Source organism: Panthera tigris, chromosome C1, assembly GCF_018350195.1.
Source record: "Panthera tigris isolate Pti1 chromosome C1, P.tigris_Pti1_mat1.1, whole genome shotgun sequence".
Classification (NCBI taxonomy): domain Eukaryota; kingdom Metazoa; phylum Chordata; class Mammalia; order Carnivora; family Felidae; genus Panthera; species Panthera tigris.
In genome coordinates, this window is record NC_056667.1 from 230,499 (window position 1) to 256,479 (window position 25,981).

Here is a 25,981-nt window from a genome sequence, read left to right on the forward strand (position 1 = left end):
ATCCTGTACATTTGGTATAATCAATGAACCTATACTGATAGGTTTATTTAGTTTGATAGAGAGTGTGTGTGCACATGTGCACGTGTGAATGGGGGAGGAGCAGAGAGAAGGAGAGAGAATCCCAAGCAGGCTCTGTGCTGTCAGAGCACAGAGCACAAAACCCAACCCGGAGCTCAAACTCACAGACCGTGAGGTCAGGACCCAAGCCAAAATCAAAAGTCAGACGTTCAATCAACTCAGCCACCCAAACACCCTTATGGTCACTCTTGATGTATATGTGGGCTTTGAAAAATGTATAAAGACACTATGGCTACCATTTTGTTTTCTTTTGGTCTCTATGGTGTTTTATTCCTCTGTTCTCTCTTTCCTGCTTTCTTTTATATTATTTGAATATTTAAAAAATTCTCTTTCAGTTTATCTTTTGGTTCTTTGGTTATACTTCTTTGCGTATTTTTATAGCTGTTGCTATAGAGACTGCAACATACAATCCTTACTTTTTCACAGCCTAATTAGAATATGGCACCACTTCTACTAAAATGTAGACGCTGCAGGGGTGCCTGGGTGGCTCAGTCAGTTAAGCATCGACTTTGGCTCAGGGCATGATCACACAGTTCATGGGTTCGAGCCCCACCTCGGGCTCTGTGCTGTCAGCTTGGAGCCCGGAGCCTGCTTCAGATTCTGTGTCTCCTCTCTCTCTGCCCTTCCCCCGCTCGCACTCTGTCTCTCTCTGTCTCTCTCAAAAATAAATAAAACATAAAAAAAATTTTTTTTAATGTAGACACTGCAGAGTGCCTAAGGGGCTCAGTCGGTTAAGCACAGTACTCTTGATTTTCACTCAGGTCACGATCTCACGGTTCATGAGATTGAGCCCTGCATCAGGCTCTGGGATGACAGCATGGAACCTGCTTGGGGTTCTCTCTCTCCCTGTCTCTCTGCCCCTCCCCTACACTCTCTCTCTTAAAATAAATAAACTTTTTAAAAAATCTAGAAACTTTGCAGCTCTAAAGGTTCGTGTATCCTTTACTATTCTTTGTGCTACGACTGTCACACCTATGACATCTGCATACATTGCAAACACAAGAGATGTTTTAATTTTTTTAAAAATATGTACTTGAGGGGTGCCTGGCTGGCTCAGTTGGCTGAATATCCGACTTTGGCTCAGGTCATGATCTCGAGGTTCGTGAGTTCGAGTCCCACATCGGGCTCGCTGCCATCGGCACGGATCCTGCCTCGGATCCTCTGTCCCCTTCCCTCTGCCCCTCCTCCACTGGCACACTCTTGCGCTCTCAATAATAAACATTAAAAATAAATTAATTAATTAAAATACGTACTTGAAAGAGAACATTTCCCCCAGATATTTACCATTCCTGATGTCCATCACTCACTCAGAAGATCTGAATTTCACTTTGGTATTTACCTTCAGTCTACAAACACCTCCCCAGCATTTTTAGCGGTACACATTTGGTAGCAACAAATCCTATCAGTTTTCCTTTCTCTGAAAATGCTTTCATTTCACATTCAGTCTCGGAGGGTACAGAATTCTGTGTTGACAGTTCTTTCTTTTTAGTATTTTAGGGTGCAATACCACTTGACCCTGGCCTCCATGTTCCCTGATTCAGTCTTTGCAATGCTATACTATATGTGATATGTTGCTTCTCTCTGCTTTCAAGATTAAAAAAAAAATTGGGGTTAGGGGGTGCCTGGGTGGCTCAGTCGGTTAAGCATCCGACTTGGGCTCAGGTCATGATCTCACATTTCATGGGTCCGAGCCCCACGTTGGGCTCTGTGCTGACAGCTCGGAGACTGGAGCCTGCTTCGGATTCTGTGTCTCCCTCTCCCACTCGCATGCTCTCTCTCACTCTCTCTCTCTCTCACTCTCTCAAAAATTAAAAATTTTGACTAATTAAAAAAATTAGTCAACATTTGTTATTTCTGTTTTTTTATAATAGCCATCCTCATGGATGCAAAGTAGCATTTTCCCTGATGATTAGAAATGCTAATCTCTACTTTTTATTTGGAGTATTTAATCCATTTACATTTAATGCAGTTATTAGAGTATTTTAGTTTAAATCTACCACCTTAATGTTTGAATTCTGTATTTCCCCTCTGTTCTCTGTCCTTCCTCCCTTTTTCTGGGGCGGGGGGGGGGGTGAATCAAGTTTTTTAAAGTCCATTTTATTTCCTCTACTGATTTTTTAATTCTCCCTTTTCATGCTATTTTTTAGTGGTTCCTCTACAGACTAAATATGCATATCAAACTCATCATTGTCTATGTGGTCTAAAAAATACTCTTGGGGGCGCCTGGGTGGCTCAGTCGGTTAAGCGTCCGACTTCAGCTCAGGTCATGATCTCACGGTCTGTGAGTTCGGGCCCCGCGTCGGGCTCTGTGCTGACAGCTCAGAGCCTGGAGCCTGCTTCAAGTTCTGTGTCTCCCTCTCTCTCTGCCCTTCCCCTGTTCATGCTCTGTCTCTCTCTGTCTCAAAAATAAATAAACGTTAAAAAAAAAATACTCTTGTACTTCATGAGCAATGTGAGAACCTTTACAGCAGGCCCCAGACCACCTCCTACTCCTAGAGCTCTTGTTGGCATGTCTTTTACTTCTACATATGTGAGAAAATTCTACAACAGACTGTTATTATTTTTACTTCAGTTAATAGTCTTTAAATAATAGTTAAAGATGTATTACATATATTTTTTAATTTTGGTACTTTCACTTGTTAAATTGAGAATTTCTGTAGAACTGCATCATACTTGGGCAGATGTGTAAAACATATTATTTGTTCAACGTTGTAAAACAAGCCATATTCATTGGCTCCAGCTGAAAAACTCTCAGATGCTAGTTTAGTATGGTCGGTGAGTAGAGGTTCTAGAGCTAGAGGCCAGGCCCATTCCTTACCCTGCCTGTACTTGCTGTGGGATCTGCTGTAAACCTGTTTTGTCCTCTTTAAAACAGGTTGATAATAGGCACTGTTGAGAGGGTAAAATGAGTTCTTGTATGTAAATCACTCAGAGTGGTGCTTGGCACACAGTCAGTGCTATATAAGCATTGTTCTTGCTGTTGTTAGATAGTGAACAGATTCATGTCCCTTGGAGAACCAGGATCTACAGCAAAAAGAGACTTTTTTTTAATGTTTATTTATTTTTGAGAGAGACAGAGTGCAAGCAGGGGAGGGGCAGAGAGAGAGGGAGACACAGAATCTGAAGCAGGCTCAAGGCTCTGAGATGTCAGCACAGAGCCGGATGCAGAGCTCGAACTCCTGGACCGTGAGATCATGACCTGAACTGAAGTCAGATGCTTAACTGACTAAGCCACCCAGACACCCCAACAAAAAGAGACTTCTTGATACTTCTCAAACCAATATGGCATGAAAGGCCAGCCCTGGCTTCACATACAGTCTCTAAGGACGTAAAATAACACTTCATAGGAGACTTAATGTCAGAATATTATTTATTAATTTGGTTGTTCTTTCAAGAATGCTCTAAAGATGAAAGGGGCTATTAAAGTAAGGTAAGTGCAACTTATCATCTCAAATTTATCTCTTTGCAATTAGATTCATATTCTTATCCCATAGGAGTGTCTTTTAGCATGCATCCTTAGTTTACTGTCCTGAGGCCCACACGAAGCCTGTCTTTATCTAATTCCTGCCCAGTGAAGATGATATTCTAGGGGCACAGCAGTTCCCTGCAAGTGTTCTGTTGTTGACAGCTGTAGTGCTTAGGAAACGACACCTGTGCCCCCCATTTGGAAACTAAAGTTGCTTTGGTTTCTGAATACAAAAGCCATGCAGTTCTATTTCCAGTATGAAGAATTGGCTTCTAACAAAATGACTCTCCCACTGGTAATTACGCATCCTGGACAAAAACAGCTACCTGAAGGCTCTGAACAAAAACAGGCAGATTTTGAGGGCAGTTTAAACTTAAAGGAAGTAGCCCGAACAGAATGCATTTCCTGTTTTCGTGTCTTTACCCTGAGGGCAGCACAGTCATCACAGTGGTGGTATTAGGTGATGAAAACTCTGACAGAAAGCCCACTATCTTTCTCGTTAGAGAAACCAGGAGAAGGAGCTGGGCAACCAGTGCTGCTTAAGAGTGAGAGGAGAAATCTGAGAAAGAGGGATTCTGTGTATAAACTCTGCTCAGATTTCCAGCCAAGTCTTGAACTGTCTGTGTGCAGTCCGGGCTGAGAAGCCATCTGAATTGAGATCTGAGCCAGAACTTATCACAGGTGTGACAGAATTTGCATTTTGAATCTAATGAAAGTAGTTGCATGCTTAGGCAAAAACATTAACTCTCTTCAGAGGAATATAATCAAATCCAGAGTCTCCACAACATAACATTTGCAGTATATAGGATACGATCCAAAATTATCAAGCATATGAAGAACCACAATAATATGAGCCATTCTCAAGGGAAAAGACACACAACAGATACTAATTATATTATGACCCCGGTATTGATCAAACACTTTAAAGCAGACTTAATAATTATATCCAATGAGATAAAGGAAAATACACTCAAAATGAATAAAAATATAGAAAATCCCAGCAAAGAAATAGAAGATATATATGTATATGTACACACACACACACACACTTTTAATGAGCAAAATGGAAATTTTAGAACTGAAAAATATAGCATCTGAAATAAAAACTTTACTGAACAGCTTAGTAGAATGGGAGTGACAGGAAATCCTTGGTAACATCAAAGATTGATAGAAATCATAGTCTGAAGGAAAAAAAGAGAAATGACTGGGAGAAAACCATGAAGAGCGCCAAGAAGGGTATAGGGGCCAATCCAACTGTATGAAACATCTAACACATGGGTAATTCTACGTTCCAGAAGAAGAGGAGAGACACATAGTGGAGCAGAAGAAATATGTGAAGAAACAATGACTAAAACCTTTCCAAATTTGGTGGAAGACATAGATGGGACAAATATAATAAAGCCACACTTAGACACATCATTTTCAAATTACTGGAAACGAAAGATTAACTTTAAAAATCTTGAAAGGAGGGGCACCTGGGTGGCTCAGTCGGTTAAGGGTCTGACTTCAGCTCAGGTCATGATTTCATGGTTCGTGAGTTCCAGCCCATGTTGGGCTCTGTGCTGACAGCTCAGAGCCTGGAGCCTGCTTCGGATACTGTGTCTTCTCCTCTCTCTCTCTCTGCCCCTCCCCTGCTCATACTCTCTCTCTCGCTCTCTCTCTGTCTCAAAAATGAATAAACGTTAAAAAAAAACCTGAGCCACCCAGGTGCCCCAAGAAGATAAGTCGATTTCAAATACGTATGCACTTAATAGAAGGCTTCTAAATACATAAAGAATAAGGTGGCAGAGTGAAAAGGAAAAAGACAAATCTACAACCAGGGTTGAAGACTTTAACATCCCTCTTTGAATAACTGATTAAGTAGAAAACAAAATTAGTAAGGATATAAAAGATTTGGGTAAAATTCTCAACTAACTCAACTCATAATTGTAGAACATGACACTCCACAAAAATGGAATACACATTCTTCTTAAGTGCAAACAGAATATTTACTAAGAGATCACATGCTAAACCATAAACAAATACCAATGAATTTCAAAGGATCAAAATCATAGAGCATAGTCTCTGACTACAATGGAATTATATTAAAAATCAATAACAAAAGATATTCAGAAAATCTCCAAATATTTGGAAATTAAACAATAGACTTCTAAGCCAGTCACGGATGAAACAAAGGTAATTTCAAAACATTTCAACAGAAAGGGGGGAGCCTGAGCGGCTCAGTTGGTGAAGCGTCTGACTTTGGCTCAGGTCATGATCTCACGGTTTGTAAGTTCAAGCCCCGCATCAGGTTCTCTGCTGTCAGCGCAGAGCCCGCTTTGGATCCTCTACCCCACCTCTCTGCCCCTCCGCCACTTGTTCTCTCTCAAATAAATAAATAAGTAAATAATAAAAACCCATTTTAACAGAAAGATCATGAAGTGTAGCATATCAGATTTTGTGTAAGGAGCTAAAGCTATGCTTAGAGGGAAATTTATACTTTAAATATCTATGTAAGAAAAGAAGGCACATGTAAAATAATTGATCTATGCTTCCATCTTAAGAAGATGAAAAAGATCCAATTAAACCCATGTTAGGTAAGAGAAAGGAAATAATAAAAATAAGAGTAGAAATTAATGAAATAGAAAATGGACAAAAATTAGAAACAAGAAGTAAAATCAAAACTTGGATCTGTGAAAACATCCACATCACTAATTATCAGGAAGTGCAAATCAAAGCCGCCATGAGAGATCGTCCTACATCTGTCAGAACGGCTACAACAGAAAAGACAAGAAATAACAAGTGCTGGTGAGGATACGGAGACAGAGGAACCCTGGCCTACTCCTGGCAGGGATGCGAATTGGTGCGGCAATTGTGGAAAACCGTACGGAGGTTCCTCAAACGACTAAAAGTAGAAGGACCATATGACCTAGTAAATCCACTCCGGGTATTTGCCCAAAGAAAACAAAAACACCAATTCAAAAAGGTGCACGCACCCCATGCTTACCGCGGCACTAATCACAAGAATTACAATCGCCGAGGTACGGGAGCAGCGCAAGTGTCTCCACAGGTGAGTGGAGAAGGAAGGGGGGAAACGTGCACAATGGAATATTGCTCAGCCACTCGCAACAACAGGGATGGAGCTTGCGCAAATTACACTAAGTGAAACGATCAGACAGAGAAAGACAAATAGCGTATGATTTCACTCATATGTGGGATGGCAGAGACAAAACAGTGGAAGAGAAAAGAAAAGAGAGACAAATAAACTCAGACTTTTTTTTTTAAGCTTTATTGATTTTTGAGACAGACAGAGTGTACGTGGGGGAGGAGCAGAGAGACAGACACAGAATCCGAAGCGGGCTCCGGGCCCCGAGCTGTCCTCACACAGCCCGACGCGGGGCTCGAACTCACGAACCGCGAGATCGTGACCCGAGCCGAAGTCGGACGCTCATCCACCTGAGCCACCCGGGCGCCCCAACTCAGACTTTTGAATATAGAAAACCGGTGGTGGTCAGAGGGAGGCAGGTGGGGGATGGGTAAGATCGATAAAGGGGATTAACTTCCAGTTACAAGGTCAGTAAGTCACCGGTGGGAAGTAGAGCACAGGGAATGCAGTCAGTAGGTTGCAGACGTGCCGCGCGGGGACGGACGGGGACCTCGCTGACTGCAGTGAGCGCTGACACAGTAACATAAGAACTGCTGAATCACTACGCTTTGCGCCAGAAACCGATACGACACCGTATGTTAATCACACTTCTATAAAAATAAATACATAAAACTGACAAACCTCCGGCAAGAATAATCAAGAAAAAATATCAATGCAAATTATCTATATCGGAAATGAAAGGGGAGAAATCACTACAAATCCTACAAACATGGCAGGATAATCAGACAGTATTATAAAGAACTTTAAGTCAATAAATTCAACAATTTAGATGAAATGGCCTCATTTATTTAAAGATAAAAATTACCAAAAATGATACAAGATGAAGCAGAAAATATGAATAGCCTTATAGCCATTAAAGAAACTGAATTCACAGTTTTAAAGCTTCCCCCAGAGAAAACAACCCAGACAGTGTCTCCACTGATGAAGTCTATCAAATATTTAAGGAAGAAGTACGAATATGACACAAAGTCCTTCAGAAAACAAAGAGGGAACATGTCCCAGCTCACTTATAAGGCCAGCAAGACTCAAAGATGGTCCAACATAACCCGGATGGAAATCAGACAAGGACATTACAAAGAAAAAAGTACAGACTACTATCCTTCATGAACATCAATCCAAAAACTCTGACAAAATATTAGCAAACTGTATACAGTAACACATGAAAAAGGTGATAGAACGTGACCAAATGAGCTCCTTTCGGGACACAAGGCTGGCTTGCCACACAAACACCGGTTATTACAATCCAATGCTTTAACAGATTAAAGAAGAAAAACAATCGTATGACCTTTTCAGTAGCTGCAAAACAAGCTTTTGACACAATTTCAGGATCATTCATAATAAAAACTCTCAGCAAACGAAAAATAAAAGGAAACACCCCCAACCTGATAGAAGATACCTACAAAAAACCTACAGCTAACATATTAACAGTGAAATATAGGACATTCCCCCTAAAGACTGAAGGAATCAAGATATCCAATATCCTTGGTGCTAGTCCGTATAATAAGGAGAGAAAACAAAGAAACTGTCTCTGTGTAGATGGCATGACTATTTATATGGAAAATCCTAAGAAATCTACAGAAAAAAGCTAGTAAAAGTGAATTTAGCAATGTTCTAAGAACATACAAATCAATTGTTATTTCTATATACTAGCAACAACTATTTGGAAAACGACAAATAAATATAATTTACAATGGCATTCAAAAACATAGTTTGTGGGAATAAGTTTATTTTAAAATATGTAAGACCAAGGGGCACCTGGGTGGCTCAGTCGGTTGAGCGTCCAACTCTTGATTTCAGCTCAGGTCATGATCTCAGAGTTCATGGGTTCGAGCTGACAGTGCAGAGCCTGCTTGAGATTCTCTCTCTCTCTCTCTCTCTCAAAATAAATAAATAAACTTATTTTTTTTTTAAATAATAAAATACAGGGGCACCTGGGTGGCTCAGTCGGTTGAGCGTCCAACTTTGGCTCAGGTCATGATCTCGCGGTTCGTGGGTTCAAGCCCCGTGTCGGGCTCTGTGCTGACAGCTCACAGCCTGGGCCTCTTCAGATTCTGTGTCTCCCTCTCTCTACCCCTCCCCCCGCTCATTCTCTGTCTCTCTCTTCTCAAAAGTAAATAAAATCAGGGGCACCTGGGTGGTTCAGTCGGTTAAGCGTCAGACTCGGACTCGGGTCGTGATCTCGCGGTTCGTGGGTTCAAGCCCCACATCAGGCTCTGTGCTGACAGCTCACAGCCTGGAGCCTGCTTCAGATTCTGTGTCTCCCTCTCTCTCTGCCCCCTCCCCTGCTCATGTCTGTCTGTCTGTCTCTCTCAAAATAATAAATAAGCATTAAAAAAAAAATTGGACCTGTACTCACATAGTATGAAAACTAAGAAATGGATCATGAAGCTAAATGTAAAAACTGAAGCCAGAAAAAGCCTCTAGAAGAAAATATGGGGGAATATCTTGGTGACCTGGTTAGTCAAAGACTTTTAGAAAGGACGCAGAAAGCATGAACCAAAAAGAAAACCGATTCATACATTAAACTTTATCAATATTAAAAACTTCTGCTCAGCAAAATACACCACCACAGTGGACACAAGACTAGGACTTGTCAAAAGCCATAGGATCATGTATCACAGAGAGTAAAGTTCAATGTACACAAATCAAACAATGTTGGGGATCTCAAGACAGAACACAGACTGTGACCAATGGTTCTAACTGGGTCACAAATATATGACAATACACTGAAGGGGATGCAAAACAAGGAGCTGACCTCAGCACCCCTGGAAAACGGTGTTTGACTAAGAAGCTAAAGATCCAAAGAACCACACTTAAGCTACACTCAACTTGGTAAATTTGTTTCTTGTCGGGGTGGAATGTGGGTGAGCAGTTCTGAAACTGCCTCTGTGTGCACCTTGGGGCTAGAGATAAGAAACCGATGGCAGCTGTAGGAGCCAGGTTCTCACAGGAAGGTTACACACACACACAGATCACAGACGCACACACCCAGATCACAGACACACACACACCCAGATCACAGACGCACACACAGATCACAGACACACACAGATCACACACACACAGATCAGACACACAGATAGACAAACAGTCGCACACGTTATCTAACTTCATCCGCCCCCAAGACCTCAGGCCGTGACAGCTGCAGCAAGGCGCACACCACTGCCCCAGGTCCTGGCTTCTAAACACCGTCCTCCAATAAAAGACACCAGGGCTCCTTGGAGACGTGGCTGCCGCTACGGCTGAGGGGGGCACACGACGAGATGAACCCGGAGCCCCCGGCAGGGCCACAAAGTAAGGCGGTGCCCCCGAAACAAGCAAATGAAAGAGCCCCCAACGGCCAGGGCAAAACAACACAGTGCGGGGCTGGACCCCAAGTACACGACACACATCCAGGAGTCCCTGCTGGTGGAGGGGACCGCTGATAAACGTGAGCACGTGGGGGAGACAGAACTCCTCCCTCCAGAATTCCAAATACTACAGCGGTTCTTCCCCGCCGCCCCCCCGCGCCCCCCACCCCCACCCCGGTCCCGGGAGGGAGGACAGCTTCGTCCCCAGCCCCGCAGGGAGACCGCCTCACTGAGTGGCTGCTGCCCAGGAAGACATGAGGGACGCCCGGCAGGCACCACCCAAACCAGGTGACCGGCCAACAGGACCCCCTGATAGGATGTGACAAGAGGGCCACCTCACCTCTGGGGTGTCCTTTCCCCAAGCCACAAACCCTTCTGACCATGAGAAAACACAAGAGATAAACCCGAAACGAGGGACATTCGACACAACACCTGTGCGGTCCTCCTCAAAACTGTCAAGGTCGTGACAAAGCAAGAGAAGCTGAGACACACATCCCGGAGGGGACAAAAGAGCTGCGACAACTCAGCGCAGTGTGGGACCTGGACAGGGACGCTGTGGACCTGAGTGACACCTGCCGTCTGGAACGTGAGCACTGCTATTCTCAGTTCTGAAAAATGCACCACAGTCACCTAAATGTCTGTAGTAGGGGAAACCGGCTATCTTTAACACTTTTCTGTAAATCTAAAACTCCTCCAAAATTTTTAAAGTTAATTTTTAAAATGTAATATTCATAAATGAATAAGCAAGCCAAAGAATGAGAGATATTTGCAATATATATCTGACAAACCATGTATCCAGAAAATAGAAAGGACTTTCACAACTTGATAATTTTTTAGAAAGGGCAAAAGACTGGATCAGACATTTCAGAAAAGAGGTGTGAGCAGTAATGAGCAGGTGGGAAGGTGCTCAGCATCACTAAGCTCAAGGAAATGCAAATTAAAGCCACCCCGAAACACTGCTCTGCTCAGCAGACCCAACCCAGCAGTGTCACTCCCAGGAATTTTCCCAAGAGAAAGGAAAGCACACCCACAGATGTGCACAATGTCCATAACCTCTTTAGTCACCTAAGCCAAGTGCCACCACAGGACTGATAGGCGCACTGTGGCACATCCCAGGAGTCCTGACACAGCAACACAGAGGGACTGGAGCCAAGACACCAAGATGCCGGAAGATTCCAGAGATTCCGTGTCTGGCTCAGCCTCCTTCCCGTCCTGCAGATGGTAACTTCTTTCGGTGTCACACAGCCTTCCCTGTGCCTGTGACCAGATTTCTCTCTTCTCTCCTAAGGGCACTAATCCCACCATGGGGTCCATTCTCGTGCCCTCATCTAACCCTGACCACCTCCCAAGGGCCCCACCAGCGTCCAAATACAAAACACTGCGAGTTAGGGCTTCAACATATGGATTTGGGGGACACACCTTTCAGTCCACAACACGAGAGACCTTTCCAGGATGACAGAAATGTTTTCTATCATGATCGGTGTGCAGGTTACACAGTTGGGTGCATCTGTCAATAACTGCATGTGAATTACACCTCACTAACCGACTGAATAGATGTGATTTGTCCTGATCGTATCAGAGCGAAAAGGTTAAGTAACTGGATAAAAATATTTCTACGTGGCAATGAAAAATTTGGTGAGAATTAATTAATTTACTTAAAAAAATGTTTTTAATGTTTATTTTTGAGAGAGAGAGAGAGCGAGCAAGCACGAGCGGGGGAAGGGCAGAGAGAGGGAGACACAGAACCCGAAGCAGGCTCCAGGCTCCGAGCTGTCAGCACAGAGCCCAACATGGGGCTCGAATTCGGAACCGGGAGATCGTGACCTGAGCAGAAGTCAGATGCTCAACTGACTGAGCCACCCACGCACCCCAAAACTTGGTGAGAATTTAAATTGTACTGTATGTTCTCTCACAGCTCATTTTTCCTTAGAAGAACTGGTTTCAGTGAAGAAATAAAGCCTCCAGGCCGCTGTGACCCTAGGCAAGTAATGCATCAGGGCTGACTGGGTGGGGTTATCTGCGGTCCCTCCATAAGGAGTTAGGGCTGGGGGGACGACCCTGCAAAAGGCTCTTCAGCCAGAGGGAGCACACAAGTGCTCACTGCAGCTCGGTTCCCCGAGCCTCCAGGCAGCTGTGGCAGGACAGGAGAGTGGGGACAGGGGGTCACCAGCTTCGGGCTCTGAGGCACTGATGAAGCACAACACAGGCCCGTTGCCCACCCCTCCCCGCCAATCAGAGTAGGTACTGCCGATGGTCTTCTCAGCAAGCAAAGGAAGCCAATGTGGAACTCGTCTCTCGGGAAGATAAGAACCGTTGAGAACTTAGGAACGTGCTTCCCGATCTAAAAGTCCCATCTCGCGCTGTGATGGAAAATAAATGCCGTCCACGGTTTGACCGGATAGAAAGGAAACATTCCGGTCTGTTGACACGTGTGGCCGATGCCACGAATGCCACGTGGCACCCACTGCCCACCATTCTGCGGCCTCTGCACACCTGACAGGGGTGTGGACCCCTGCAGCCTCCGCCTGGGGTCTGCATGCGGGAAAACCACTCAAAGGCATCCCTCGCCTTGGAGGTGCGGAACTCTCAGCGCTGTGGTGACTCCTTCATGCTTCTAATGAGTCACATGATAAGTCACAGCTTGTCTTGGAGGACAGAAGTAAGCGAGGGGCTGGGAGGTGCCTTTGGGGTCCTGCGGTGTCCCTGTGGACCAGCCCACTCAGGTGATCACCCACCAATGCATCTGTTTGCTCTGCTCCCGGGAGGACTGTACCAGGGCGGGGGCATGTGCTAGGAAAAGAAACTTTTTGGATAATTCAGATTCTATCTCCTTCTAGGAACTTCTGAAAACAATGTGGCCATTAAGATTCTGCCTGAACACAGACTACTTATCCACTGGCTCCTGGCTGGGAGCGGGTGTGGGAGTAATCCAGGCGGGCTCCCTGACCACCCGGTACGGGAACCCGTCCAGGCCTTCCTCAGGTTAAAAACCACGAGAAAGATGAAGACCTAGGTCAGCATCCTCCTTATAATGTAGCAATACTAAGAAAAACACAAAACGAAAAACGGGGCCAAGGTTGACACCTTCGAATCAAACGAAACCGTTAAGAATTGTCAGAAAACAGGTTTTTGGGCGAAGCTGCATTTGCCAAAATGCTACTCCTTCAAACCCTTGAAAGGCCGTATCCGAATGTACCCTAGTGACCTGCTCTTAAGTTACACCGGAACTAACACATCAGTCAAATTGTTACGGTGGCAACACGCTCCTCGAAAACCTGCATAACGACTCAACCTTGACAATTTCGTGGCGATAAACGGACTAATAGATCCCGCAACCGCCAGGGAGAGTGCCGGTGTGAACACGGCTTCCAAGGGCAGCCGACGGCCTCACACTCCCCCCACCCACCCCGGCCTGCGTTCGGTCCTGAGGGCGAGACCTCCTGGGGCTCCGCGGCTTCGGGGGCGGGGGAGGGGGCCTGAGTCCAGCTACCGACGGTCTCTCTCAGATGACGACTCCTGCGGGAGGTTCGGTAGCCCGAGGGGAGCCGGGTCCCCGCGGACCTTTGTCCGGGTTCCTCGCCCCACACCGCGTCGGAGACCATCCGGCCCGGGCGTCCGCGCCCCAAGGCCGCCCCCGGCGCCCCTGCCTCCGCCCCCGGTCCGCCCCCGGTCCGCCCCCGGCCCTGCAGACCGCGCGCCCGCCCCCGGCCCATCACTCACCCCGGCGCCCTTCGCGTTCCTCTTTCGTACCCCCCGCCCTCCAGGCGGTCGCGCCTCTCCCCCTGGGACTTGTAGTCTCTCCGCCTTCGTAGTCTCCGCTCAGCCTTGTAGACTCCTCTATAGTCTCTCCTCAGCCTCAAACTACAACTACCGGCGGTCCTCGCGAGAGCTCCCTCTCTCCAGATGGGTTCCGGCACAGGGTTCTCGCGAGGCTGTGGGAGACGCGCGTGGAGCAACCTAGGAAGTGTAGTCCAGGGCGCCTAGGTCCTAATAGCTGAGCCATGGACAGAGTGGAAAGGAGGGGAAGAACTACACTCCCCAGGAGTCCTCGCGCGCCGGCCATCTTTGGCGTTGCCAGGAGACCGGGAAGCCCCGGGATGCAGGCCAGCAGGTGGCGGCGCGCGAAAGGTAATGTGTTCCGCGGCCCCGCGTCAGCAGGGACGGGTGCGGGGAGTCAGCGTCTGCGCGTTACCCTAGAGGAAGTCCTGGATAACTGGGGCTTCGGCCCATGTCCGCTTTAGCGGAGGCTGCCTGGAAATGAAGACCGCCAAGTCCGTCCCCAAGGCGACAACGTTTATCAAATACTGTCGGTTTTAGGCGGGGGATAGAGAGCTCCAACGTGTGGCTGATTCTAGGGCTACCTTTCGGTTTTACGAGAGGAAATGAGAACAGGTGTGACCTTACACACATGACAAGGTTACGTGACAGGAACATCCTCAGAGGACAATGCCATTTTATGATTTGTCTGGAGAGTAAGCCGACTAGCCCACTGAAAAGCAAAAGCTCCTTTGGGAAGCGAAGACGTGTCTCCTAATAAGCCCTCTGTAAAATCTACACTTCCTACCTCAGGTCCGGGGTGCCCCTTCAAGACCTTTCAGACCCCTGTGTCCTGGCTGTCTGGACGAGAGGCCAGCACTTGGCCCCAGTGAAGAGCTGGGGAGAGACTAGGCCTTTGAAATGTTTGCTCTTTGTGGAATTCTTGATGTGAAGCCCTAGAAAGGAATCTTTGTTCTTGGCTTACCTTGCAGACCAGTTTTGCTGCTTTAAAGACCTTGGTCAGCTTTCATGGGTGATGCAGAGCCTTTCTCACAGGGTGGGGTCGGGATTAAATAGGATATCTTAGTGTTTGGTCCACACCAAGGCTGGCCTTTCAACCCCCCCCCCCCCATCCTCCCGCGGGCATGCAGAGCTAGCCCCTGGAGAAAGGGTATGCCAAGGAGCTTCCAGGAGAAAACGGAGTAAGACTGACTGCTCCCCTTTGTATGTCCAGCATGGTTATACCTTCCTGGTGGCCCTCCAGAGCACAGCAGACAGGAAAGGACAAAGGGGGGGGGGTCATCATGAATAGAGAGTGGCTGCTTTCCCATGGGGCTGAGACTGGTTTTCCTCAAGGGCCTGTAAGTGAACCGGGAGAGCTACGACCGCAGCCTGAACCAGGAAGGACACCCATTGCCCAGCACAGGCACAAGGAGGCGCCCAGGCCTCACCTGCACTTGCACCTCGCTGTGGATAGGAATAGATGGAAAAGAAGCGGGTGCCAGCCGGTGGGGCCAGTGACTGGTTACTCTTCCCACCAGACTACCCTGCAGCCATAAGGACTCATGGATGGGGAGGGGGCTGTGACTGCTCCCCACAATGAGTTCCAAAGTCCATGGGATCTATGTGTCTAGTGTGCTGGGTTCGCTTTGTGCCAACAGGATGACCCCGTGGCTGGTGGAATTTCCACAAGCGTGGTCTCAGGCTCTGCTTCTGAGCTGCCCCCGGACAAAAAGAACAGTTGTGTGCATCCTGCACACTCACAGCTTTTCAATAGATAGAGTCTCTCGTGTGCTAATAAAAGGGTTTGGAGCCTGTCAGCCTTCCTAGGGGTGTCTGAGTGAGAAGTGAGTGTGGGTCAGGGTTAGGAGTTGCAAGTGTACTGGGGCGTGGGTGCCACAGGACTCTGGCACCCGGGGCTCCCCAGCTCTGGGACATCCATGCGACCTCCTTCCCAGCTGGCCTCTGTGCCTGCGTCCTGGGTGTTCTCTTCCCTTCAGAATGCACCTTAGGACATCCTTCCCAAGTCTGAATGTCCAGACTTTTCAGCGAAAATAGAGTGCTAGCCTTGCAGCATAAGGATATTTCCAAGCAGGAGTATTGAGAACAGGAGGGAGAGTCCTTTTGTGTCTCTTTCTTGGAAGACGGCATTCTCCGAGCCTCTTTAATTGGAGGTGGGAGTGCTGCCCAGGGTGCTCCTCGGGGGCCTCTGTGGCAGTTGACGTGTTACAGGCACGGCTGTCAGGTGTGCAGGCCAGTGTTCCAGGGACAGACTTGCTGTGAGAGCGCCAGGGGCCGACGGAGCTGGCCGGAGAGGCTGCTGTGGGAAGGTGAACGCGGGCTGCTCCCGCTAGGCCCAGTGGTGGGCTTCGGCCTTTCTGAACATTCTGGTCCTGATTGGTTCCAAGCTGGAGGGCAAGGTCAGGCCCACGGCCCGCAGGCAGCTGGTGGAGGTGTAGGGGGAGGGGCCCCATGCAGGAGCTATACCCAGGGTCCACCTAAGGGTTAGGGCTCTGAGGGCAGGAACTGACCATAGGGACCCTGGTGGGGGCTGGGCCATAAGCCAGGCTGACTCCCAGCCAGCCATCTGGTTCCTCACCCGAAGGATTCTCCATCACCCAGTCCCCCCCGCCCTCATCACTGCCGGTTCCCACAGGCTCTCCCTTTGCTCAATGGCAGGACAGAGCTCAGGGCTGACTGTTTCTCTGCCCCACGCCCCTCAACTCATCTAAATTCAGCCCCTGCCAGACCCCACCTCCCTCCCAGCTCAAGCCTCCTCCCCAGGCTTCCTGGGCATCCCTTGGGATGGTCAGGGAACCTGGCCCCTGGGAGGGACCAACTTACTTCTACATCTTGCCTCCTGCCCTCTGTCTGTGGTCCTGGATGACTGTCTCTGGTTCCCCACGTGTCCTTTCGTGGCCTTGCTGTACGAGTATCTCCTGTCCCCTATCTCATTCAGGCACTGAGGGCAGTATTCTCTCCAGCTCGTGTCCTGGCTGCCAAGCAACTGCAGGGTGCGAACCGCCCCCCCCCCAGTGCCCCCCCTCCCCACCCAGTGTCCCTCCTCCCCCCCGGTGCTCCCCCAACCCCTGCCCAGTGGCCCATCCTCAGCCCAGTGCCCCTCCCTCCCGTGGAAGGCAGGCGGGGGTTGCCTGGCACCTCCTAGGGCAGGGGAAGGCCAGCAGGATCTGTGAAGCTGTTGTCAGTGAGGGCACCGAGCGAACACTGAGGAAAAGTCTGCATTAGGTGAAAATTCTGATGGGCGGTGGCCCCCTATGGCCCAGAAAAGGCCGAGAGAGACATTCTTGGAACATTTTAAGTAACCCCATGAGCTAGACAGTGCCGAGAATATGAAAGAATGTAAGATTTTATTAGGCTAGGTGGATAATACAAGACATCTCCTAAGGAGCCCATAAAGTTCAAGAAAGTTCTCTAGACTAAAACAAGAAATATATTTACTGTCTTAAGGGCCAAAAATGCAAAATCTCATTCAGCAGTCATGTGGGGAATGCTCCCTGCAGGGGACAGGGAGCAACACAACGTGGGACGTGGGCTGGTGCCCATAAGAACCCACCACGGTCAGGGGGTGGATCCCGCCAGCATCCTGCAGAGACCTCAGAGTGGGGGCATGGCCTTGGCCCGCTGGGCTGGCTGTGTCCCTGCATGAACACCTTTCCATCCTAGAGAGACTTCAAATTCGGCCCGAGAAAGCCTGGGACGGTCAGTAAGTCGTCATGCACAAATGTGTGTGGCATTGAAACGGAATCAGAACACGTTTTATGTGTGTAATGCCGGAGAGAACTCATCCCATGAGAGAGTCGGCTTTGCCACCGAATCCTGTTCACCAGACGAAACTTCTCAGACTTTGTGTTGTAAGGTGAAATCCTGCTGAACTTATCTCCAGTGTTGAAAAAGTTAAGAGACGCTTTGGAATAACCTGTGTATAAGTTTCATACAATTTAGCTGGATAAGTTTCATACAATTTAGCATTTGCTGGGGGAAAAAATCCAATCCAGGAACGGCATGGATGGCGAGAAGGGGCAGCAGGAGGGGTCTCCGTGGGGCAGAACACTCCGCATCTCGATTGCAGGGAGGTCACAGGAATCCCACGTGGGATAAAATGACAGAATAAACACACTCCCAGGTGGTGATGGTTGGCCAGCCTCCCTGGAGAGATCTGAAACTGTCCCCAAAGCAGAGGGCAGGCGAGACAAAAGAAAGAGGCAGGACGCTGGGTAGGTGGCAGCTTTAATAAACAAGGGAACTTAGGTAGAGGCTAGTCTTGGGCAGCCCCAGGACAAATGCATCCCCCCACTCATGCGCCAAATCTTAAAAGTGTATACAGAGGCCTTCAGTGGCTCTGTCACGCGTGCAGGCGTTGTCCACACCTCACCACCTCCAAAGTGTGTCCCGGAGCAGCTGCTGGGAGTGGGGAGGCCACACTCCGGGGATAGGGGGCAGGAGAGGAGCCTCAGTGGCCAGGTCAGCTCACGGCGCACACGCTTGTCTTCTCAGCCGTGATGTGCCCCATGTCTTTAGGAAGGTCCTACTGCTGGGGGGGCCTGAGTGCCGGGCACCTGGGACTCGCGGGACCTGCTCCTCTGGTACCTGCAGCTGTCTGCTGCTTATCGGCCGTCTCTGGGTCATCGGTTTCCATTCTGTCTCCTGAAACCCAGTCACCTTCCTTATGCTCAGCTTTTTCCTATAATGTGGCTATTTGGACAAAGGGGGCCTGCGGCTTCTGAAAGACGGGAAGCCCTTGTTGAGCTGCCAACAGAGCCCCGGACTAGCCACACTCTCTTGGGCCAGGATTGTCCCAGAGGAGCCTGAGCAAAACAGCCAGCTTCCCAGGGGTTGCAGGAGCATCTGAGGCCTTTCTGATGTTGCTTCAGGAAGGAGGTTCCTGTGCCAGCCTGAGGGAAGAGGCATGCCTGGGCTCATTGCTCCAGGCGGGAAGGGGGGGAGCTCCTGGGCTCCGTTGGGAGAGTGTCCCTGCAGTTCCGGGGAAGGTGCCCTGGCTTCCACACAGCTGTTCAGGGACATGTGCGGAGGTGGGCAGGCTCAGGCCCCTCTGCCTGCCTGGTGACCCCATCCACCTCCTACCTGCACAGTACCAGGAGCAGGCGAAAGTTGGTGGCTCTTCCCAAACAGCCGGGAGCTGGGCGAGGCTCAATTATCAGCTAATTAATTGCCTGCCATTAGAGAGAGGCCTTAATTGCTGTGTTTACAACACCCCCCACCCTGTCCTCCGCAACCAGTCCCATTTCCCTAGGCTGTGGGGTATGTGAGGAGCATGCGTGCAGAGACCAGGGGGGAAGCCGACCTGGACGCCCCAGACTGCCCTACCCTACCCTGTCTTTGCCTTTCGAGGGTGTGAGCGGAGGGGGGGCCTTGCTGGGATGCCTACCACTCGAGGTGTTCAGCGATGGCCATCAGCAGGCCTGGCACCTACGACAGGAACCCAGCACGCAGCAGTTCTCCCCCAGGAGCCATGGGCTACAAGGACACAGTGTGAATACTTGTCCTTGAGTCAGCCACAGGGCTGGGTGGGGACAGGGCCTGGAGAGTGCTGGCCTCTTGGATACTAGGCCTGTCAAGCTGAGCCCCCTGGGCCCCGAGGGCTCCCTACTCACTGAGCCAAAGAGCATTGCAGCCTTGGCTGGAACTTTCTCAGAAATGCAAGAAATCAGCCTTGCAGGGAAGCCAGTATCCTGTTATTAGCAAACCTCTGAAGCTGGAGGACATGCCCCACCTATGACCAAGGTCACGCTGCCTTTAGGGCTCGACCACCCCCTAGCTGGGGCCTGGGCACAGGGATACTGCCCTGGTGACCTCAATCCTTGGTCTGCGGGGCCTCACCTAGCCACCTGCTGCGGGGCTGAAATGGGACCCCATCCTCCCTTTGGTCTGGGGCCATGGGATCTCGTCCCAGCACTGGATTGCCCATCCCCGGGGGCGGCACGTTCTCAAGTCTGCCTGCAGGTGGCGTCCCTGTCCAGTGGGAGTCCAGCCTGGACCCCTGACACCATGCCATTCTGATGCACAGGTGAGAACCTAGGCCCTTTCTCAGGGAAGTGCTCAAATGGGGGTTCTCAGGACCTGAACGCTGGCCCCTCCACAGTGAGGAATGTCAGAGTGCTCCTCAGGTTGGCGGGGAGGAAGGGATCCTGCCTTCAACCTGTAACACCCAGAACCTCCTGTCCCAGGCATCCGAAAGCACCAGATCATGGGTTCCTGCCCCCCTCCCCCAAACCCTCACCAGCACCTCAGAGGAAACCTGGCAAACCCGGGGCCATCACACTCCCCCCGCCCCACACACACACACTCTGAGCACCTCTGCAAGCACGTGAGGACTGCTCCTTCTCCAGGGAGCCTGTCTTCCTGCTTCTGGAAAGCCTGCTGAGGCCCCTCTCATGACCTGAGAAACCCAATCTTTTCTCTGAGTCACAAGGTGACCCTCACCCCCCAGAGTCGCTCACCAGCCCCTGGGCCTGGATGTGAGGCTGATGCACAGGTCTAGAGTGGCTGGCATATCTCTGACCCAGGGGGGCAGCGTGGGCGGGATAGATACGCTGGACCCCTGAGGCGGGCAGGCCCACCCCCCGTCCCTTCTGCTCCATTAGATGAGCAAGATGCAACCCATCGTCAACCACTCACTGGGAAAGTATGTGTCGGGTATGTGTTGGTCAAGGTTCTCTAGAGGAACAGAACCTGTATAAAGATCTACTGTGAAGAATGTGCTCATCAGATTGTGGAGGCTGAGAAGTCCCAAGATGCACTTGGCAAGGCAGAGACCCAGAGAGCTGCTGCTTTAGCTCCAGGCCGAGTGCACAGGCAGGAAAAGACCTATATCCCGTCTTGAAGGTGATCAGGCAGCAGCGATCCCCTCTTGGTGGGGGAGGGTTGGCCTTTTTGTTCTGTTCAGGCTCTCAGTGGATCAGACGAGGCCCACCTTTGCTGGAGAGGACCATCTGCCTTACTCCCTCCACCTCTACAAACATTAATCTCATCCAAAACCACCCTCACAAAGACACCTGAATAATGCTTGACCACGTATCTGGGGCCCCTCGTGGCCCAGCCAAGGTGACACAAAACCAACCCAGATTCTGGCTTGGCTTGGAGACTCAGGTGCTGCAGAGTGACTGAAGTACAGTATAAACGGATGGAATGACCACACACGGGGCCGTTCTTATGAAATTGCTTAATGCTTGAAAAGACCAGATAAGGACAACGTGTGCCAACATTTCTGTAGAACAAGATGTTGTCAGACAACAGGTAGCAGGGACCTCAGTGTGCATGTGGGTTCCTGGGGTCTCTGGAGAGAAGGACTGTTCCCAGTTGAATTTAGTTGAAATGCGTATCTTTTCAACGTTTTTTGTTTTTTTTTTTTTTTTTTTATTTATTTTTGGGACAGAGAGAGAGACAGAGCATGAACGGGGGAGGGGCAGAGAGAGAGGGAGACACAGAATCGGAAACAGGCTCCAGGCTCCGAGCCATCAGCCCAGAGCCTGACGCGGGGCTCGAACTCACGGACCGCGAGATCGTGACCTGGCTGAAGTCGGACGCTCAACCGACTGCGCCACCCAGGCGCCCCGAAATGCGTATCTTTTCAAAACTCCTCCCACTTGATACTCAACCAACCAATCACAAACAAGCACACCCATAAATGAGATGAATGGCTTCAAGGAAAAAGCAAAAGGAAACAACAGGGAGTGGGCAGCGATCCTGACCAGTGGCTGTTCTGAATGGAAGCACCCATGGTGGGCAACCTCCAAGCTGCCTCAGGCGTCCCACTGTGAGGTATTTGTCCCCTGTGCCGCCCCTCCCCTCCCTGATTCCGCACTTACCCCCAGGTGGACACGATGCAACAAAATTCCGAGGGCAGCACTTTCCAGATTGGTTCTGAGAAGGCTGCAGCCTGTCTCTGGGCTCTCTCTAGGACTGCCCGCCCTGGGGGAGCCTCCCACCGAGCTCTGAGGTGATGCAGCCCCGCCCCATACCACAGTGCAGCCTCCCCTACGGCCACTGTTCTGCTCCCTGAGCCACAGAAAGAAGACAAATGCCTGTCCTTGCACACACAACACGTGGGATCACTTGTCATGCAGTGATAGGTAGTTCATACAGCCACGGGGACTCAGGCTGTTGACGGTCAACATGGAGGCCCCTTTACTACACTCTGTTCACCTGTGGGACCTGCCACCTGCTGGCTGGCCTCTGGCATGGATGATGGCTTCCTGTGCCCCTCACATTCCCCCCCGATTTCCCAGTGCCTCTGTTCTGCTCAGTCCCTTTGCTGGCCTTTGCCTGATGCCGGGTCGGCTGAGGGGTGACCTCTGCCTTCCAGTCTGAAGAGGGGGGCCCAGGATGTGGCCTGACAATACATCTGTCATCTCCCATGCTCCCATGGCCGCCCGGGCCCTTATACGGCTGCCACAGGATCCTCTGACTTTAGGCCCATTTAATACTTAACCCTGAGCACCAAGCCCCACCCTAGGCAAATATTTATTTGGCAATTAAGGGCTCACCAGGATGAAGGCCGCAAGAAGCTTCTCAGAGCCATGGCGGCAGAGCATGAGCAGGAAGTTTGTCAGGGTGGGAGCAGCGGGAGGGCGCCGGGGGATGGGAGCAGGAGGCCATGGGGACGGGTGCTCGGACACCTATCCCCTGTGCAGAAGGTGTGGGGCGTCATGGTGCTGGGAGGTGGCCAGTGGCCTGTGGGGGACAGGACGTGTCCTGGTGCTGAGTCTCTGTGTGCTGATGATGTGATAGTGGAGGCGAAGGTGATGAAAGGGATCCGTAGCCTTCATTGTACGAGGGCTGTGGTCTGGAAAGACGCCTGAGGCTGGCCCTCAGTGAAGTATTGGCTCAGGTGCAGCACGGCTGCCCTCACCCCAGAACTGGGGAGCAGTGGGAAGGGGGCCGTACGGTGTGTCCAGTTGGAGCCCCTGGGCACCCTGCAGGCCTCTCCTGGTGGCACCACGTGCTCACCTTGGAAGGGGCTGTCGTGGCTGAGGTGTCTTCTAGGGACCCCGCCACACAGACTCAGCAGCTTCCGACCTCTCCCTAAGCCCGTGGGGATCTCCTGGGGCCTGCCACGTGGTCAAGACCTCGTTCCTCTCTGCTCTCTGTGCACACGGAGGGGACATGGCACGAGGAATCCTGACTCACATTCCTCCAGAGAACTGTGCCGTCCAGGCAGGGAGGAGCCTGGTCCCAGATGAGGGTCACTCTCCTGCTGACAGAACCACCCCCCCCCCGCAGTTCCCTGGTGCAGACATGAAGCACACAGCCGCCTTCAAGTTGGCAAAAGCCTGGGGCAGACCCCACAGCTGGTCCTGACCCACCGAGGCAGCCATCCTGCTGAGAAAAGGGAAACTGGGCAGGGAGGCAGAGGGCGCAGGTGAGGAGGGGTCGAGGGAGGCCCCACAGCTCTGGCTGAGAGCGGGGACCCTCGGCCACCCCAGAGTGCTGGCCTTGGGCAGGTCTCAGTGACCCCGAGGAAGGCATGGGGTCTTCCCCTCCATGGGGACCCCAAGACATGGCCAGCCGGGAGAGCTTGGGACCAGGTTCTCAGTCCCTGCCCCCGGCCAGACCTGGGGTGAGCAACTCGGCATCCCCGTGGCTCATCTGTAAGTCGACAGAAACCGGCATACCGGCTGCCCAGGGTGCTGGCCCTCGGAACTTGTCCCCAGAATTCTAACCCGAAATAAGAGATGAGGCGCTCGCCTGACACCCCAGAAACCAACTTGAGCAAACCCTGTTGTGGGCAGATGATATCATGACAGGCAGCTACTCAGCCATGTGTGCTGAGCATGTCATAACAAAAAAGGGAGAAAATCTAGTGCGGTCTCAAATGCGAAAAAGCGTGGTTGGTTTTTAACCCAGTTCTTGCGTCAACGTGTAGAAAAAGTTTATGAGGAAAGGCACCAAAGTGCCGGTGCTGGGGCCTGTTAGGAGTGGATCAGCGCTGGTGTTGACTTTCTTCTTCCGCTTGTGGGTATTTCCCACGTGATCAGGGGACCCCGTGTGCTGGCGCATTTTGTTTGGTGCGCACAGCACACGCCTGCCCGCCGTGAGGCTTCCAGCTTTGTATTCCAGTGGGACCCCAGCGGGTGACCGGTGATCCGGCTCAGGTAAACATGGGAATGGGTGGCCGCTTTCAAGAGCTGGTGCTGTCCGCCTGGGGCCTGCAGATGCCCTCCCGCCAGGGCTGGCCGAGCTCAGCGGTGTGGGCCGAGCGGGCTCTAAGGAGAGCTCACGGCGAGCCTCCCACGTTGTGCCATTTGTGCAGTTCTGGAGGCGGCTAACGGCCGGGAGCAGGCTGTTCCCTTCCGGGCGCCCACAGCCGACCCCCGACCACCTCGCTGACGGCCCCCCAGGAGGTGCCCTGGGGCCAAGGGTGGCCAGCATCGCACTCCCCTGAGTCTCCCAGCACCTGCGTGGGCTGCGGGCGTCAGGTGCCTTCCTCTTTGCTCGGCGCAGATGGGCCTGGCTTGGTGCCGTTCCAACCCGCTGGCTCCTGGAAGCCACACATCGTCAGAGGGCAACGTCTCTTCGTTGGCTCCCACACGTCACAGGCATCCCTCCCATCTTGAGGACAATGGACGGCCGTCAGCTGTGAGCCCCCCGCCTTTTGAGGGTGCCCGGCACACCGGGGCCTGGGGTGGGGGGAGGCATTTTCCACCACCAGTCAGAGGCTGCCCCACCAGGGCCTCCAGGCCCTCCTGGCTGCTTTGGTCCCTGCAACTGCCCCGGCCTGTGGATTCTCACGGTTCCGACCTGTGGCCAAGCCCAGGCTCCCTGAACTCCAGACAGCCTGGGACCTGGGCAGGCTTCCCAGCAAAGGGCTGGACCTGGTCCTCTGTCACCTCCCTGGCAATGTAGGTGTGGGGGGGACACCACACACACATGCACGCACAAACACACACATACTTGCACACACACCCAGCAGACCCTTTCCAAGGCAGTCCTCCCAGGGCGGTGTTCCCACCACCATACATGCTGGTGGGTGTCGGGAGGTCTCTCCCCCGGTGTCCTGGAACTTCCTAGGGGCTGAAAGAGGCTCACAGCTGGTGCTGCCCTTCTCTCCCCTGGACATGTGAGAGGCCCCTGCTTGTGGGGCACACACAACCTCTCTGGCCCCTCAGCTGCCTGGGGATGTGGTCGGGGTTCCAGAATGACCGCTCTCCGACCCTCTCTGGCTTGGGCCTGCTCGTCGCCCCCATCATCAGACCTGTTCCACGGAAGCACGGTTCCTCCTGGCCTGTTTGCTGTCCCCATTTGTCACTCCTGCCAGGGATTGGGACGTCTCGTCTTGTGTCAACCCTGTACATTCGTGGCTTCCTCACATCCAACCCTTGGCCCCAGCCAGTCGGCAAGGTCCGACGCGCTCTGGCCCTGCTCCCACCCCAGCAACACGTGTCACCTGCCGTACCTGCTCCTTGGCCACGCCTGCCTTCCTGGGACATAACTCTCTTCCCAAAGCCTTGCCTGGCCTCCTAAGCCGTACCTGCCTTCTCCCCCACCCCCTCCACTTGCTCACTCAGGCCATTTCCTAAGACCCTCACCCCCTGCCTCCTTTTCATTGCTCAGTCCACATGCTGCCCCCTGACTAAAGCCGCCCCATCTCCCAAGACCTGCTCTCTGTCCTTTACGGACACAGCCTCAGTGCCCGGTACTCACTGCGCCTGGTCAGAGCTTGTGGGTTCCATCCGGGGGTAGTTGGGGTCCCTCTCTGCTCCTCTGTCCCCTGCGTGGTCTTACTGCTGCGACATTGGTGGGCTTTCCTGAGAGGTGGGTGCGAGGGTTCCGATTTGACAGCCGCAAGCAGACACCCCAGGATGCACCCCGTTTGGTGTATACTTTTTACATACACTCACAGCAGTGTTAGTGTTTGAATAAACTTGAACTCATGGTGCCTGATGCTTTTGTGTTTCTCTAACTGCTGGCACTGGACATTTTCCCAAGTGTGCCTGCCGGTGCTTCTTTTGAAGAGGAGTTCCTGTGAAAGCCTGAGAGTTCTAACTTCTCAGTCCTTTAAATGTCTTATGTGAAGGACACTCGGCTCTTTTTCTGTCATTTTTTCCCTTGGAAAGGGTGAGGTGTGTTCTCTGCATTCTGGAATGTCTCTGTTCCCTTTGTTGGATTCCCCGAGAACCTGCATAAGCATTTAAATGTCACTAAATC

General features: G+C 51.2%; 1 protein-coding gene and 1 long non-coding RNA gene across 6 annotated transcripts in view; one reads left to right on the top strand and one right to left on the bottom strand.

Moving 5' to 3' along the window:
• CC1H1orf159 (chromosome C1 C1orf159 homolog) overlaps positions 1 to 14,137 on the bottom strand; it is a 31,434-nt gene extending 17,297 nt beyond the window's left edge. For 4 of the 5 annotated variants that reach the window (XM_042996098.1, XM_042996097.1, XM_042996095.1 and 1 more), the window contains exon 1: positions 13,760 to 13,990. The gene's annotated coding sequence lies outside the window, so the exon portion shown is untranslated. Of the gene's footprint in view, positions 1 to 13,759 lie in introns of all 5 variants that reach the window. The other variant, XM_042996099.1, reaches the window with a different exon arrangement.
• On the top strand, positions 14,123 to 25,635 carry LOC122241111. The gene is made up of 3 exons (XR_006221079.1): positions 14,123 to 14,167; positions 24,278 to 24,412; positions 24,943 to 25,635. It is a non-coding gene; the product is annotated as an uncharacterized LOC122241111 (long non-coding RNA).
• Positions 25,636 to 25,981: the final 346 nt, after the last annotated feature.